This window comes from Lagopus leucura, unplaced genomic scaffold (assembly GCF_019238085.1).
Source record: "Lagopus leucura isolate 7727_CA_CO unplaced genomic scaffold, USGS_WTPT01 Super-Scaffold_100021, whole genome shotgun sequence".
Classification (NCBI taxonomy): Eukaryota; Metazoa; Chordata; class Aves; order Galliformes; family Phasianidae; genus Lagopus; species Lagopus leucura.
In genome coordinates, this window is record NW_024962274.1 from 8,025,894 (window position 1) to 8,041,915 (window position 16,022).

The window sequence follows — 16,022 nt, forward strand, 5'->3', positions numbered from 1 at the left end:
CTTCCACTGTCAATTCAGCATTAAAGTACCATTAAAGTAAAGTGTTACTGTAAGAAGCAGTATCTGCCAAACATTTCTCAGAAGAGCACTGTGTTTTACAAGATGGGTAAGTGTTCCCTCTTTTCCATTTTCATGTAAAAGTCAGAGATAAGTCTTATTATTGATTAGACAAAACAATAGAGGAGAGATGTGTGAGAACTGCTGGCAAGACTTTTTATGACAAGTGGCATATCAGTATATATTAATCTGCTCTTCTTTGCACTACAGTGTCCAAGATGAATTTTCATTGGTATTCAGGAGAACACAGTATGAAACTGCACAGAAAGATAGGACACTTCCTATACAAAATTGCCAAAGTATTCAGACTGAAATAGTGACTCTTGGCTATAAAACTACACTGCAGAATTGTTCTAACAACTTCTAAGTGAATTGTACTTGATATTTTTATGTAGCATCATATATATCTGCACTCTATATCCTATTTTCAAAAGCAACATCAACAGTAGGCACGAGTTCCACTGCAGGATAGAGGGGTTAGGCTCCTATGTCACTTAATGTAACTTCAGAAAGTTTTAGCTGAAAAGATCAAAATGACCAAAGAGGGCTCATGTTTCCACAGGAATCTTCTGCATTCTGCATCACAGAACCTCATCCTGCAAAAGCAGTGTAATAAATCGTAAGATCATTTTACAGCCCTCCTCCACTCTGTTTAGCAGATTTACAGCAGAAGTGGACAACTGATAAAGATGGGAAAAAGTAAGCAATAACACAAGTGAGATCGTGAAATTGGCTGAATAAATAAATCCAGTTCTCTTTGTTTGCAGTTCCAGTTTTGCAAGCTTTGAGGTAAAGTGGGACAATGCTTTCCAGCCTCTCTCCGCATTGTTTTAAATTGGAAGATGAAATGTCTTTCTCTACAGCACTCACATGAAATACATAACAAAAGCATAGGCCGACCACAAGCATGATGTAGAATCCTCATGGGAGGAGTGTAGGTGAAAAAATTGGGGTTTGTTTTTTTGTGTATTTGCTCACAGTAAGAAATAGGAAATTGAAAGATTTCTTAATGCGAGAATGGAAATTGGAGAGGATAGCTGCACAGAGACCTCTGGATGACCCAGGTGAGATGTGTGTCTGAATTGCAACACTGAGACCTGCTCTGCCTGGTTCAGGCTGCGAGTTTGAATTCCAGATCTCCCTTACCTTGGCTTCTGACTGCTTTGTAAACTGGTCTTTCTCTTCTTTTAGGGAAGAAGTTTGCAAGGTCTCAGTTGAATCCGGTTGTGGAAAGGGAGTGTTTGAAGTCTTCGTTTTGCGAGACAGGAAATCCCTTTCCTCCCTACCTGTAAGTGCCTGATGGGCCTGCCCTCTGCCAAGCTGATGCATTGCAAGGGTCGGAATGGGAATATTAGACAAAAGAGCCTCTCATGTTTTTGATAGCCCTGGAAACTTCATGTTTTCTACCCTAGAAAGAGTACTAAATGGGGTGCTTTTCTCATGCCAGGATGGCATTCCCAAGAAAGATTCATGATTGGATTGTGTTCCTAGGCGTTATAAATCAGAGCTAATGGCAGAGATAGGTTGATGGCTTGAAGTAAGTGGGAAAATAAATTGGGGAATGAGAAGGCCTAGGGCTGAGAAGGCATAAATATAAAATTTAAACCCCCAAAGAAGAAGACAGACCTTCAATTCTTAAAACATCACTTAAACAGGAAAAAAGTCTGTTATACATGATCTTTGCTCAAGTGATGGGAAAGTTGAAATCTGGGACAATACAAAACCTGTGGGAAGCTTTTGAAGAAGAAAAATTTCTGTTTCCTGAAAAATATAGAGATGTGAAACACGAAGCTTTAATTTAAAAAGAGCATCAGTCTTTTTCAGGGAAAGAGATCAGAGGACATAAAAATCTTTGTCAATATCAGATTAGAATGACGCATTAAAAAAAAAAAAGGTTATATCCAGTCTCATGGGGTTGGACTGTCAGAGCTGACTGCCTTTATTTGGCCTTGATAATTGTTCTTTTATCCTTTGTGCTGTGTTGGTGTTTTTTTGCCCAGAGCCGACTGCTGATGTCCCAGTCCTCTCAACTGTCGGCTCCCCTGGTTCAGTTCTCAGCTTTATTCTCCTTTATGACTCAATCATGGACTGCAAAATCTCAGCTAAGGCAGTGATTCATCACCTGAATGTACTTGCTTTAAGATAAAGGGGTTTTTTGTGATACAGAAAAGATTAAAAAAATATTTTTCAAAGTAATTCCAGAGGTATCTTCAGTCTAGATATCCTTCCTACTTTTTTTTGTTTTTCTTGGCTATAAAGCTGTATAAGAATTTTTAAAAAGATAAAGAAGATATAAAATGCTATTTAACGATTATGTATAATGCAAAATTATACTCCCAGAAGGAAACCAGAAAAACTAATTCCAACTGGGTGTTCTGTTGTTCAGTGTCAGGCCGCTTCTGGTCTCGTTTACATCGACGTGCATTATAGCGACTTCTCTGAAGGGAATCGAGTTATTTATGGGAAGTGCCTCTCAGAGTTAGGATGTGGCTGCAGCCATGTGTGTCTGTTTGTCTTTTCAGCAGTGTTGCTCTGCTCCTTTGGGTGCCTTGGGAAGATCCTACTCCTTCGGGAGTACTTGTGACTCAGACTCCTCTGTTGAATTTACTGGGAGAAACTGGGAGAGGGACACCTCTGCTAATGAGCAAGGACAGCAGGAGGCAACGTTAGCTACAGAGCAGTTTTCTTTTGAAGAAGGATGGCTGATTGCTGATGAATGAGTATGGTTTGGATGCGTATGTGGAAGAAACTGTGACAGTCCTGCATTTAGTGAACCTTCTTGTTTCTTTTTTTTGCTGTCATTCACTGTATGGTTTTCTTCCAGGCAAAGGAGAAAACTCTTTACAAACCTCTTGAAAAAAATATAATTTTAGAGTGTTTTCCTCCATGAGATGCTTTGTGGTTTCTGTAACTAATGCCTGGAGGTGCAGGTGCATCCCTGAGCTGACCTGAGCCAGGGGATATGCACACCTTGCTGTGCTCTTCTGTTCCTTGTCTAAGTCCTGTTTTTTGATAGAAGTAATTTAAGGACAGTGACCTGAAGTTTCTCTTCAAAAATAGAGCCTGTGGCACCACTGTGGTAAATAATTCACGTAACACAAGGAGAATCCCCAGCTCTTTAAAATTGTTCACACCCTGTGAAATCAGAGTGCAGTTAGTTAAGCTGAAAGAAATTTCTGAATTAAGCACATGTATTTCACCTCCTGTGGCTGGTCTAGGACTGTTATCACCCATGGGAAGGCTCTAAAGGATGTGAGAAGATGTGGAATTAGGATAGCCTTACACAGTTCTAATAGTGTTCTGCAGGTTTTTTTTCTTTCTTAATGAAATCTGAGAGAACTGTGTGCTTTGGAAAACATTTTGCTAGGCTTGGGAAATGGGGTTCTATTCCCAGCTCTCCTTTAGGTTTGTGTTGGATCTTGATAAGGCCATTACACTGCTGTGTACTCACCTGTAAAAGGAGGAACAGTGATTTTTCTTTTTGTTAGGTGCTTTGGGATATAGGATTGAAAAGCCTTCCAGGGTGTTTCTTACCTCCTGCATGAAGAACAAACGCTACTTGCATTTGGCATGTGTTATTATGTTACCCTAGAAGAGTGTCACAAATGTTTTTAAGTAATCATGTTTGCATGTTCTGCATGTACTTGCACCTTCACCAAAGCTCTGTTGGAAGACAGAGAAAGCTCTGTTGTTTTGTGTGTCTGTAGTGATTGTGTGACAGTGAGTTGTGCTTGCTTCTCCAAGAGCTTGCTCTGGCAGATCATCTGACATTTTGGAGAGGCACGTCCTGACAGAGCTCTGAAGTCAGGCAGACCCAGAGCTGTGAACGGAGAGTGGCCCAAAAACCGGGTGGAGCTGCCATTCTGTATGCTTTTGATCTGGCATGGGGCATTTCTTCCTTCCTCCCTTCCTCCATTTGTGGCCACCGGAGCATCCTCTGCTCAGCACCGTGGCAGGAGCGTGGCTGCCCTCCATCGCATGGCCTGGTGTGGGGCATGGTTCTGTTCTTCCATCATTATTAATGCTGTCACTATTGTCATTTTATTCCGATCATCCCTAAGGTCTCTGTGGAACAAGAGCGGCTGTAAATACCTGATAACTGTGATGGGGCCACTGACCGGCTGTCACGGTGGCTCGAGTATCCCATTATCACTAATGGCGTTATTCTGGTGGCCCTGGAAAGTACTGAGCCATCAAAGCCATCTTGTAGTCTTTCCAGGTGCGGTACTTTAGCCATCAATCTGCCAGGAATTGCGGTAGTATAATTTTGGGGGGAGATTTAATTAGAATATTGATGATGCATGTGTATTTACACACTGTGCAAATCCAAACGCAGCTGCAAGAGGAGCTGCAGTTGCCAGCTCTGCTCCCTGCCTACCCGGCTCTGGGCTCTGCTCCGTGCCTCAGCGCTGCCTGCCGAGAAACGGCCGTTCCCTGAGGGAGGTCAGCGCTCACAGTGCGAGCCTCAAATCAGCTTTTGTGTTAAAGGCTCCAGCAATTTTTATCAGTAGCTTCCTTAATGAATTCGCTGTCCTTTGAACCCGAACAATTTAAGCACAAAACCTAGAAAACCTATTTTCTAATCGTAGAGAGTTTTCTTTTCTGGGTTTAATAGACTTAAAGCTGTTGACTTTTGGTGCTTATTTAATCTCTTTTGGACTAAAAAGCTTTTTTTGAAAAAGAAAAACAAACAGAAAAGGAGAAACGGGCCTTTAAAGTGAAAGATCTTTTATTATTTTTGAGCTATTTATCGACTTGAAAACATACAAAGGGTTTATTATTTTACTGCTGGAAATTTGCCAGGGAGAGAATGAACTGCCAATGATATAGATTATATATCACGCTGTATAATTAAGACAGCAAACAGTCTGCTGGAAAATGCTTTATAGACTACTTATATAATGGAAAGTTCACAGCAGTCTAACTGGGACCACCTAATATGTCTTTTAATATGAATTCTACCAGAGATTTAAATTAACATTCGAACGCTGGTGCTTTACAGTCTATCAGTCTTGGTAATGATTACACCTGCCTGCGCAGCCTAATTTTGAGACTTTATTATCACCCAGAATTAACCTACTAGAAAAACTCCATAGATGTTTGCTGTGGTAGCTTTGCTGTGTGAGCAGATCTTGTAGAAGCTGCCTTGGACTTGTATTTTTTTGCTTTTTTAATGTAATTTATTGTGTATTTGGCACTCATTTTTCTGTTTTGTGATGAGGAACCTGTTGTAAGGTTCTGATTAATTAAGCTACTCTTGAAAGCTGGCCGGCAAAAATGAGCTCTTCAAATATATGTGTATTTTTATTTTTAGCACATGTGAAATTTAGAGTCTGGATGGAGTTCCCCATGGGTACAAACCTGTTGCCACTAAAATAATTAGGAATATTGCTACTGGCTTGATTGAGAGCAGCACCAATAGCTCTGTATGATGCTTTATTTCAGTGTCCCCATGCAGCACATCAGTTTTCACTTAAACGTGCATGCCACAGCTTTCTCTGGAGTTTCTGATCTTTGCCATACTGTACCTTTATTTTTGTTCCAGGCCTTACCAAGGAAATGTCGTTCTTGTTATGAGGTTGTACCCACTGTTTTGTTGTAGGTCCATTTGCACACTATTTCAATAACATGATCACCAGAATGAATTCTGGTTTTGCCTTGTTCTCTATAAGCTGTTGTTAGTTTTTGTGTTCACGAAAATTTGAGTTTGTGCGAAACTGTAGTCCAGAAAGGGAACCCACAAGAGAAATGTCATTAGTTTTACTTTTTTCCATTTTATGGTCATGTTTGGTGGCAGTATTGTGCTTGTTTTACTGGAAAATGCAGTATGGAAAGAATTTGGGCTTTAATAAAAAGGGTTAAAGAAACCCTTGTGGCTAGGTTTCCTGATTCTTGATAGTCACGAGACCTCACTGCCTGCTCTCAATCCATATAGACGCACTAATGCATCTTGTGCCTGTCGTAACACTGAGATCTCTGGACTTGTTGGCTCCAAAGGGCTAATAAAAGTCTTCATATTAGCTTTCATTGTCAGAAAGGGAAAAATGGCCCTAACAGATTGAAATGTGAGTTCTGGCTTGGTACAGCTGGCTCCAGAGAGGAGCTGTGAACAGAGACGTGGTGTTCTTTGGTCGTCCTCCAAACACGATCTGCCGTTGCCTGTCCTCCCAGGGCAGGTGGGGCGCAGTTTGCTCGGGGAGCAGGATGGTTGCACCAGGAGGCTGCTTCTCCCTGCTGCTCTGCAGAGTTGGTGTACCTTGTGGCGGGGTGCTGTGTGCTGCCTAGGAGCAAGCGATGGGCACCTCCTTGGTGTCCTGATGGATAGTTCCATGATGCTAAAAGCTTTCTTTGTTCCTACCAAGTCCTCAGAACCAAGGATTTCAGGCAGGTTAAAAGTAGAACTCCCTCACACGCTGAATTGACCAACATGCTTCCAAACTGATGCTGAGTGATCTGAAGCACTTTGGTACAGTGGGTTGAGCAACCCCGACATTCGTCCTGACCTGACAGCCACGGGTGGGGTGCCATGTCTGGGGTGTCCTTCCAACAAGTGTTCTGACCTGCTAGTAATGCTGGGAGCTCTGGATGTGATGTGTGGGGTCCTTTAAATGCCAGGTGTCTTTGGGAAATACTCAGAGATTAAATTCCCTTAAATTACAGTGATGTTTTGGTTGTGCTATTTATAAGAACTTATGAGAACTTGAAAAGACGCGGATTAAAAAGAATTATTTGTCTATTGTCTGCTCCCAAGGCTGATTTACTTCGCAAGATGAAAATGTATATGCCCAAGAAGGCTTTAATATGCATCTATATTGATAAAGTTATTAAAAAATCAGACTACTAAATCCTCTGGCATGGATAGATGATGTGTATTGAGGTTAAGCCCTTCTTGCAAGACTGCTTGTAATGCTGTAAGTAATAAAAAGGTAGGAGGCTTCCTGAGCTTGCAAGCAGCAGAAAGGCCCCACTGGGCACACAGCTCTGTGACTCCTCTGCTGGCTCCTGGCTCGAGTTTCTGGCAGCTTGGTGGTGCAGACAGGCAGCATCCCTGATGGGAAGGAGCTCCTTGGCCTGGGGATCAGTGGGATCTCAGAAGGAGGAGACCTGGGAGGGAAGGGGCAAGACTGAGAAGGCGCAATACATGTGGTCCTCTGCTATGGACTGAACTTGTTAGCAGCTCTGTCCTCATAACAAATGTGCAATTGCATCTGCTCAAACTTCAGTGTGACACTTAGGAAGGGACAAGGATCTTATGAATAGAACTAAATGCTAGTTACCTGTTATGTGTCATCCTGGCTATCTGCACGAAAACTCTTGAGGCAGGGTAAAAACATATTCAAGTGGCAGAAAAAGAAAAGACGACCAGTGTGGTTTAAGAATTGAAAGTGAAGGAAGATGAATTGAAGATTATAATTAGAGAGCAAAGGAGCAGGTAGGTTTTCCATCCTCAATGGAAAAAGATGATTGACCTGAGCAGCAGGAGAAAAAAGGAAGAAATATTGCTGACAGCTAAAATTCAGAAGCTATTACTTGAGAGGCTGACCTCTAAAGGGAAAAAAAAAAAATCCCAAGCAGTGAATTCTGCAGTGTTTGTGCTGGAGTCAGCCTTCTTGGACAAGCCAGAGAAACAACATTTGAAAGCTAGAGCACATTAAACAAAATTGCTGGGGCTATTATGTACATGTTGTTTCATGTATTGTGTGGACATATTTGTAATGCTTGTGTTCCATTCCTTGTGTTTATCAGAGCTGCCAAACACACTTTGTGGTTTTTGGTCAAGCTGCTGTATATACACAATTAGAATAGTGAGGCGAGGCAGAGGGCAGTAAAGAAGCTGGTACCAGATTCCTAGGGTCTCCACCTTCCACGCTTTCTTTCCCCATTTTTCACTGAGCTAATCAGTGCATGAGAGCAGATTATTCAATAAAAGCCAACTTGTAGTCATAAGGTATTTAATTCCCAAAATATTTAGCTGTGATAAATAATACCGTGATTTGTTTTCTTGAACACAGCAAGCAGAGGGTCAGCTCTTCAGTCAGGCTAGACTGGAATCACGCTGCATTGGGCAGTGCATTTCTTTACCGATGCCTGCAGTACTCCTGGGAATTGTGAATTGGTTGAATTTTCTGGAGGAAGAAGCTGACTGCTTTAACTCACTTGGTTCCAGCCCTTCTATGGGATGCGAGCTGGTTTGCCTGTCTAGGGGTCTGGGTGGACACAACCTTTCTATCTTTCTCTGGTCCTCACCTTGCAGCCCTTGCCTCCCTCCATCCCTCAATTGCTGCTGTTCATATTAATCTGGACTGATTTTAGGCTCTTTTCCTTTTTATGTTGTTTTTTTTTCCCCCCTTTTTTTTTTCCTGGTAACAAAATATCATTGATAGCCTTAGTTCCTCTTAGAAATTACATATCATAACATGTATGTAACAAGACTGTTCTGATTACTACTCACTTCAAACTTTGCACTTGTTTAATATCCCTTGTAGTTCTATTTCCTTTGTCCTGTCCTTCCTTAGTCAAGATTTCTCCTTTCTAAAAAGGTGTTGGGCAGAAATAGAATTGTGCGTTGAACTGCCTAGTGAGGCACTTAAACAAATCCTAATTGAGTAACATTTTAGAATATTGCTAATTATTGTCTTTTGCTATCAAAAATTGGCCTCTTGAAAGAGCATGTGAATATGCAAGTATGTAAAATAATTACTTGTCATACTAGATTCTATTTTTCAGATAACCAATTAGGTCCTGGTAATTAGGTCTTGATCACTGACATCTGGGTAATCATGTCATCCTCCCGCCATGATCTGCCAGACAAACCTGTAATGGAAATATACCCCAGGCGTGTGCTCATGTAGGTGACAGTCTGATCACTGGGACACTCCAGAGCAGAGTGTGGACAGCATCCAAGATGAGAATCAGTGTGTTTGCTTCTTCGGGACATGCTGCATCAGAGATCCCCCAAAACCAAGTCCTTCTAGCTGCTTGTTAGGCTTTAGCATTCCTTTACAAATCAGCCTGCATTTATTCCAGGCCTTGAGACAATTTTTTAGCATGTCTCCTTCCCAAGTTAACTCTGCATGTTTTGCACAACACAAAATCATTTGGTGTCTTATGTAGCTGCCCGTGTCCCTCTGCTCTCCTACAGTACCCAATGCTTGAGAATCTTCACCTCCAGGACATTTGTTCTTTTTGCAAGTTACTGGCCTTCATCCCCATCCAGAGTTACTTATCATGCCCTGTAACTCACTGTCATGAGTCATGCAGGCTGCCTTTAAGGTGAGGGGAGAAAATGAAAAAGGATCAAGGCCTTGAGCCTCTGTGCAGGTATCCGAGGGGCGCTCGGCTGAAGGCTGCTGTGGGAGCGTCGCACCTTTGTGATTCCAACCTGTGAAATTATTCAGACACGAAGCAACAAAAATGTAACACCTGAAAATGATGACGACTTATTTTTCACGCTGCAATGAGAGAGGTTGGCGGGTAGCAGGATGTAATGCTTAAATCCTCACAGCCCTCTTATCTGTCTGTATGGAACATATAGCACAGTCTCCCTGGCATTCCCCATGGCTTCAGTTCAGCAAAGTAGCTAAGCGTGTCCTGAATTTAAACTATAGCTCCAGAAGGGCTGCTCATATGCTTAATGTTACACAACGCATGTGATTATCTTGTTAGGAGATGGAGAGAAATATTAATCTTGCAGGATTCCAGGCACAAGTGTGTTTTCTTCACGTGCAACCGGGGTGCGATAATGCGTGCTGTGGGGACGAGCCGTCTGTGTGCTGACCTGGCAGGTTCAAAGATGGAGGATGATTTATTTATTTTCTGAATAAAAATGTTTGAGTCCTGAAGTGAAACTACAAAGTGAGCAGCGATTATTTGTTCTTTGTCAAGGACCTGTTTTCTTCTATTTGTCATTAACATTTGTCAGCTGGTAAATTATGCACAGTTTTTTTCTTTTCTCTCCTATTTTTTAGCCTACCATAATTACACTCGCTGATTCCTGTGTAGACTTGTTTTCAGCTGCATTGCTTACATGCCTTTTTAATAGACTGTAATTTTTTAAGTAAGTTATGTCAGATTAACTACTTCCGATAAGATGGGGTATTATACTGGGGTTTTCTTTTCCTCCCAGCTGGATGCACAGAATATGTCACTGCTGACTTGCTTTCCTGCCTCCCTCTAGCTAAATGGCAATGTGCCACTGCAGCAAAACTTCTGTTTGAGGATTCATTGCCTTTTTTTGTTGGCTAGTAATGAGGCTTTGAGGTAGCTCACTGCTCCTGATTAGTGACAGCACGCAAGAAAAGGAGCTGTGCAAACCCTTCATTAACTCATAGTGAAAGCCTCAGCATTTAAGTTCATAAAGATGAGCAAAGACTGTTAAATCCTTTCCATTCAAATTTGGCTGCTTTTTTCTTTTTTTTTTTTTTTCTTTCTCTTTTTTTTTTGTTGGCACTTTCCTTGTTTTGTGGAGATAGTCATAAAATGACAGAATTGTAGCATGGCTGGGGTTGGAAGGGGCCTAAAAGATCATGCAGTCCCAAACCCCATGCATGCAAGCCCCATGCAGCCTGGCCTCAAGCAGCTGCACAGATGGGGCACCACAGCCCTCTGGCAGCAGTGCCAGGGCCCCGCTGCCCTCTCAGTGAAAAAATTTCCCCGACATCTAATCCAAATCTCTTGTATTTCATGTAAAACCATTCCCCCTTCTCCTGTCAATCAGTGGTAGAAGCATGGATGACATCCCTGCTGTTGCAGAGCTCGGTGCCTTCTTGCTGCCAGTCTGATCCCCCTGGTTCCTGCTGCAGCTGCGAAGTCTGGTGGCATCGGAAGGGCTGGCACTGGCCACATTGTGTGCTGGGCACTGTCCCCAGGCTGCCCTCAGGGCTCCGTGTGAGGGCACAGGCTGCAGGCCCTTCTCTGGGCCCCGCTGGGCAGGAGAGAGGAGGCCGTGCTGGTTCAGCAGGCTGACGTCTCACCATGCCAGGCTGTGGCGCCTTGGGAGCTTCTGGCCTTGTAGCTGTCTCAAGCAGCAAAGGTACGTCTGGGTAAAGAAATCCCAGCTCTCTCCTTTCCTTCATTTTATTGCTTGAAAAGAAAATGCAAGGTTGTTCCACAGTGCTGGCTGTAAGAGGCTCGGCGCGGTTCTCCAGCCTTACTGCAGGGCTCCTGCATCGCACAGATTTCGGTTTCAGTCACAGTGTTAATAGCTTTACCAGGCTTTGCTGTTCTAATGCAGTACAGTGAATTATTTTTCTGAGTGCTCATATGAAAGCGGATTAGCTGCTGGGAACTCTTTGTTTGTCTTAGTTTCTTTAAAGAAGTAAATAAAATGTGAGAAGAATGGTACTGTAAATTGCAAGAAATAGGCTATTTTCTGCCATGCTTTCATGCTGGAATGGATGTCATTTGTCAAGTGTGAGGATGATAGGATGAATCACATAAGTCGTCTTGAATGTGATTTGCCACCTGCCTGATTGTTCAGAAGTGTATGCATGCTTAATTAATCTAATTAGTCAATGCATACATAAGAAGCAAATTTACAGGCTCTCTGTCATCTTAAATAAAGTATTTTTGTTTTTCTAGGATAAATAATTCATTATAGAGCTGAGTACTAAACTGTAATCCTGGAGAGCTGGCTCCTATAATAAAAAAGTAGAATTATGATGTTTCTTCCTTTTTCCCCTCTAGATTTTATTTGGTTTATCTTTAGACAGGGATTTCACAGAAAGAAAGAAGCACATCTGCACTTGAAGGAGCATAAAATTCCTTTCTAAAAGGGAAGCACAGTACCATACCCATTTTCATATGAGAGACAAGTGTCCATTTTGGCACTGTTGCAGACTGCAGCATGTACATAGTTACCCATGAAAGTAAGATGATAATGTGCTGGAAACTGTCATGCTGAAAAGCATTGCAGAGTTCATGCTGCTTGGATTTGTCTGCTCCAGACGGTCCGCTGCTGAAGACAGTATTTCATAAAAAACTGAGGGACAAAGGACCAGTACTGTGCATGCCAAACACCACAACACAATTGTAAACATTTAGATAGGTGGACAGTCTCCAGTTTACAAAATCACTTCCTTGTTATCTAAAATTACTGTGAGAATTGATGTCTGAATATAAGGTGATCCCAAAGGTCAAAGGTAGGTCAGAAATGCTGATTTTAAACAGTTGTTGGTTGCTGGTATGTACTACTAGCCTGCAGAGCAACAACTTGCACAAACTTTGGTACGAGGAGGGTGTCCATTTCCATGAGCAGATGTGTTGTCAGTTCTACCAATGATGGCAATCCTCGTGTAACGATTTCTGCAGGGACATGGAGTGACAATGAAGACCCTCTCTGAGAGTCTGCTATTGGGACAAGTGAAAATTGGTGTGAGGATAAAAGAGAATTTATCAGCTGATCATGTTTTAAAAGTCTGCACTTTTCAGAGTGGGAAGAAATTCATTATTTTGGTTTAGACTTTGAATTTCTTTTTTCTGACTCTAAGTAATAATACAAAATGAATACCTGTTCTTTAATAACTGCTAAGATTTTCTTTTAGTGAAGATAATTCCTTTGCTGATTGTTAGGTGTATTGCTTCCTGGCTTCCAGAAAAACAGGAAGACTTCTTCAACCCAATTCATTGAGTTGTTCATTGAATTATATAACTTGATGTTGCCAAGGCCAGTGAAGTTACTGTAAGGCTGTAGCTGAAAGAGGATTGAGGCTGTTGCCTGGATGAATTTGTACTTCTGTGGTATTTGTTTATGCCCCCCTGCCCCCCCCTTCATTTTTTTTTAACAGATCTCACCAAAGCAGAGCCTGTGGTGAGGATATTTGAACATGCTTATTTGGCTCAGTTTCCACACAGAGATAAGTGCAGAAATCTAGCAAAACCAAACAAAACCACAATGAAACTGCATAGTGGATACATTAGAAGTGCAATGGTTGCTGTGACTATGGCTAGAAACAAAAAGCAGTCTGTATCAAGGCACTGTGGCCCAGTCCAAGCAATCTTCTCTGTTTTGTGACCTTGTAAATGGGACCTGATGGGAGGGGATCTATCCCCGGGCCTTGGGACCCCCAGCAGCCAGGTCAATCCAGAGGATTCCCTCATCCATCTCATTGGTGTTGCAGGGTGAAGGCTGCTCTTGTGTCCTCACTGTGCAGTTTAATGTTGCTTACCTGCCATCTTAGTGCTGTTGTTGAATCTCAGCCTTTCCACAGCAATTTCAGTCTGTGTTGAAACAGACCTTTGCGGAGCTTCCTATATGTTTGAAGCTGAAGTCTTTCTGTATTTCAAAACAAGAGCACAGTCATTCTCATGTGTCTCTTCTTGGCATCAGGGTAGGGCAGGCAGGTCTCAGTCCTGCCAACTGTAGGCCCTGCTGTGCAGTGGGGCTGTTGACGGATGCGCAGCTGTGAGCCAAGCCTCGGAAGTGAGGGACCATGTTTTTTGGGGTGTGTTTTGTGGGGCCAGAACAAGTGGTTACCCCAAACTAGTGCATGGGAGAGGGAGAGGGTGCATCTTGGGCTCTTGGGAGAGAGGACATGCAGGTGCTTTTCTCAATGCTACCAGGAGGTGCCTCTCTCTACTTGGGATTTATGGCCCACGAAGGAAATCTCCTCAGCCTTTTCTTGCAAAAAATGCTGAGCTTCACTCCTCATTTCTTTCTGTGAAAGAGTTGTGCTGGTGCAGTTGGCTTTTGACACAGGAGCGCAGTGGCTAAAAACTTGTTGAGGATGAGGAAGATGAACACTTCTGTCTTTGGGGGGGACCTCAGAACTCTGTACTTCACTTTCAGGAATGTGTTTAGGTTTTGCTGGGCCAGTGCAGTGGGGCTGTGTCTGGGAATGGCTCAGGGCTGTGCCCAGCAGTGCTGCCATTACAGGAATGGGGATGATATTCAGGCTGCTGTGCCAGCTGCTTGCTGGCCTCCTCGTTCTCCACCAGAATCTCTTGAGGAAGCCCACAGGCAGGCTAAGGACACAAGGCATTGCATTATTGTACCCACTGTTGTATTTTAGGCAATATTTGGAACTTACCTGGTTTGGTAATGTTACTCTCCGGAAATGGGATCTCTTCTACTATTTCTGTATCCCTGATGCTGAGTGCTTCCTGTATCTGATCCCATCAGTGTATTTAACCTATCACAAATGCAAATAATGATAATTAGATGGTGAAAAAAAGCTATTACAGATGCAGCTCAGTGCATGTTTCACTGATTGGGCCAAATCAGGAAGCTCTGCAATGCATATTGGCAGGTCTGTGAATAAAAGTGCTTACTACTTATCTCAGATTGTATATTGCTATCAATTAATTGCTCACAAATCTCTGGTGCCAGTTTGTGTGGCTTTTGAGGGGTTGTAAACTATTAACTTTCCATGGCAGAGAGTTTGAATCACAACACCAGCCCTGCAAGATAGAAAATCAGCAGGTTTAATCTGGGGGGAAGGCAGCCCTGTGTCTGTTAGCATCTCGCTGGCAGGTCCAAGAGCAGGCACCCTGCTTCTGCACAGCCTGGGTGCTGCGTTCCCAGGGGTGCCAGCCCCTGTGCCTGGGGGGTATCAGCAGTGGCCCCAGGAGAGGGGCTGCCCACCATGTATTTGCCCTGACCCCTGCGGAGCAGCAGATGCTGAAATCAAGCACTGCCTGTAGCCAGCAAGCTGGGCTGTGATCTGTGAGCACCATTCTGCAGCAAAGCCAGAAAAACAACCATGACAAGAAAGCAGGATGGAAAAATTAAAAGTGCCTATGATTTGACAGACAGCAAAAATGCCATGCAGCAATCATGCTGCCATGAGAATGGGAATAAATCTAATTCTCAGGGTGCTGATAAACTCTAACGGTGCATTTGCCTTTAGAAGGCAGTGGAGGCAATGGCCATGATTAACTTGCCTAAGAACTGCCTTAAAGCAATAACATTTTTTATTTTTGTATCTAATGTTAATTGTGTTAAGGATTCCCAGGGTTGATTTATGTTTTACCAGAACTGGAGGCATAAAGAGAAATAAGCAGCTTTTCTTTCCCAGAGCCAAAAAGGAATCCTCTCACAGAGCTGCAGAGAAAAAGAAAAAGAAGCAGGTCTCTTGAGTGTCAACTTCTTGCACTGACTATAAATGACATTTTTTCTCATCTACCGTTTTGAGACTAAGTATTGGAAATTAAATCACTAGCTTTCTTCTTTCCCAATATCAGTGTTATTTTTAGGACAGGAGCCTTGCTTACTTTTATTTTACTGTGGGATTGCCAGCATGCATCGGCAATCTTCCTGCTAAAACCCAAGTGAAAGCACAGCGCTGTCATTCTAGCATGAACGGGAGGGTGCAGAAAAGGCTCTGTGATAACACCACTAAATTGCTTTGTTGAAGAAGTGGTAGGGATTTGTCTCTACAAAAGCAGCTTGTTGTACATTCCTGTTTGAAGTTAATCATCTCATGCTAAAAATGTTCTGTCGTTGTAGTAAAGGCATGGATGTTCATCTGATGTAAAGCATAGCTGGGACAGCAGTAGATCAGTGCAATGATGGGGGCCTAAAAGAACCAACTGTTAGTAAATCTATGTAACAGCTGGAATTTTTTGGTACACTTTTTCGCCCATGAATTCCCCACAGGTAAGCAGCATCAGGTACCCTGCAGCTAGAAGCAGCCTGTTGGTGGATACATGGAGACAGCACTCAGCACTACGCAGCTCGGCTCTGTAACCCCAAGGCTCTTTTCCTAACCAAGTCAGCTCAGTGCAAATTTCCCTTTCCTTCCTTTATAGCAATTATCCTTTGTCTGTAATCCAAACACTGAGTCACTGGTTTCTCTGAAACAGTGCCTCAGTGTTCTCTTCCTTTTGCTCTTCTCCCAGTATTTCTGAGGAAACATTACAACCTCTGACAGAATTTCAGGGTATCTAATGTAAATTTTCCTTGATATATCCCATGGTGGATATGGGCTTGGCAACACTTCTGCTGCGCCTCTGATGGCTTCCACGCT

The 16,022-nt window shown here is 42.8% G+C and overlaps 1 protein-coding gene across 3 annotated transcripts in view; it reads left to right on the forward strand.

Annotated features, from left to right (window-relative positions):
- The window catches only part of EPHA4 (EPH receptor A4), a 202,412-nt gene that overhangs the window by 27,410 nt on the left and 158,980 nt on the right, over positions 1-16,022 (forward strand). Inside the window, exon 1 of one of the 3 annotated variants that reach the window (XM_042878586.1) lies at positions 1,326-1,345. The exons of the other annotated variants lie outside the window; for them this stretch is intronic. The gene's annotated coding sequence lies outside the window, so the exon portion shown is untranslated. Of the gene's footprint in view, positions 1-1,325; positions 1,346-16,022 lie in introns of those variants that run through there. 3 annotated transcript variants of the gene reach the window in all.